A 2359-nucleotide genomic window follows, 5' to 3' on the forward strand; every position below is an offset into this window, starting at 1 on the left:
TATAAACCAGCTAGCTGGAGGATTTGGCAGGTTTCTGTTCAGAAATAATAATGCTGGGAACTCACTTTAGACTGCAAACAAATTTGGCAAGACCACTTTGACCCTCATCAAAGAATCCTGTCTGGATGCATCACGGCTTGGTCTGGCAACTGCTCTGCCCCAGACTGCAAGAAACTGCAGAGTTGTAGATGCAGCTCAGTACATTGCGAGAATCAGTCTCCCCTCCATGGACTCTGTCTGCACTTCTTGCTGACCCAGTAAAGCATCTGGCATAATCAAAGACCCCCACCCGCCCTGGGCATTTGCTTCTCCCCCCCCCCCCCCGGCCATTAGGTAGAAGAATCAGAAGCTTTAAAGCATGTTATCACCAGGTTCAAGGACAGCTTCTATCCCACTGCTACAGTTGAATGCATGATAATGTGAGCTATTGACCTTAGTGACTTTGCACCTTATCGTCCACCTACACTGCATTTTCTCTGTAGCTGTTACACTTTATTCTGCATTTAGTTATTGTTTTATCCTGTACTACTTCAATGCACTGTTGTAACAATTTGATCAGAAAGAACAGTATTCAAGACAGATATTTCACTGTATCTTGGTACATGTGACAAAAATAAACCTAGTCATCTATTTGCCATTAATTTGGCTTTGCGTCTAGGTTTTGAAGCACTAGATAAAATTTCTATCAGGATGACTAGTGAACACACAGCATTTGCTAATTAGTTCAAAGTCAGGAGGCAGGTCTTTGACTTAGGGTCTCTGAATTCATGAGCTAAAGTAATGCAGACTGTTCCCAATGTAATGGGATTATTTTTCCAACAAAACACGGGGAATAACAGACAGTTGCATAATATATTCAATTTATGACATCGATCACTGTTCTGGCACAGCCCTTTACCATTCCATAAACAGCCTTTGCTTTCCTCCAATTAATCCTTAAACCATTGTGTTTCACCATCTTGAATTTTGTTTCAAACTGATCTGTCTCATTTCTAGGTCCTTGTGACAGGTTCTGTCATTGCAATCTAAGACCTTGTCTGAATCGTTTTGTTTTGAAAAATTAGTAGTACTTTCTCTATCCTGACTTTGTTGAAAGGTCATCCAGTACTCTATTGTCTTTTTACCCACCTACCCCTGCTATCTTGAAGTTTTCCACTTTTGTTAATTCTTCATGTTTACCTTACCTGATCCCACCACATTGTTAACTTCCACGTAATTGTCTATGGATAGCGATGTAGAGACTCGTGAATGGATTTCTATCTTTGGATCATTCTTAAAATACCAAGTTCATGAAAAAAGACATGCATTTATATAGTATCACAGTGGCCCAAAGCAGCTTACAGCCAAAAATAAACAAACAGTTGTACAATATGAAGGGAAATAGACCATAAGACCATCACATATAGGAACAGAATTAGGCCATTCGACCCATTGAGTTTGCTCTGCCATTCAATAATGGCTGATTTATTATCCCTCTCAACCCCATTCATCTGCCTTATCCTCATAACCTTTGGCGCCCTTACTTTTCCAATATTTTTATTAATTTACATTTAAGAATACAGAGCACAGGAAAAAAATAACAATACATTATACTAATTCACATATACTCCTTACCCTATATTCGTACAGGTTAATTAATTCATAACATTGAAATATAGTGATTTTATTATATAAAAAAATCTAACCCACTACCAAGACCGAAGCTGATTAGTAAAGAAAAAAAAGGGAAAAAAAATTATGCGTCACCATCTGTGCTTTAACAACAAATCAAAGGTTTTGAAAATAATTCAGAAAAGGTCCCCACAATGTTTGAAAGTCTTGACTAGATTCAGAGATTGAGCATCGAATCTTCTCTAAATTTAAACATGACATCACATCAAGTAACCATTGGGCGTGAATAGGAGGGGCTGCATCTTTCCATTTAAGCAAGAGCATCCTTCTGGCCATAAGAGAAATAAAAGTCAAAATGTGCAAATCAGATGACTCCAAGATATTATCCTGTCCTCCAACAATACCAAATAAAGTAGTCAAAGGATTAGGCTTAAAGTTTACTTTACAAAGTATGGAGAAAGTTTGAAATACTTCTTTCCAGTATTTTCCAAGACTTGGGCATGTCCAAAACATATGAATGAGTGAAGCTTCTCCATAATTACATTTATCACAATACAGAGATATATCTAAATAAAAACTAGACAGCTTATCCTTGGTCATATGTGCCCTATGGACCACTTTAAATTGTAGGAGAGAGTGGCGGGCACTTAACGATGAAGTGTTAACTAATTTAAAAATTTAATTCCAAGTTTCCTCAGAAATTGAAGTCTGTAAATCTTGTTCCCAAAAATTTTTAATTTTATCTAAA

Source organism: Mobula hypostoma, chromosome 4, assembly GCF_963921235.1.
Source record: "Mobula hypostoma chromosome 4, sMobHyp1.1, whole genome shotgun sequence".
Taxonomy (NCBI): Eukaryota; Metazoa; Chordata; class Chondrichthyes; order Myliobatiformes; family Myliobatidae; genus Mobula; species Mobula hypostoma.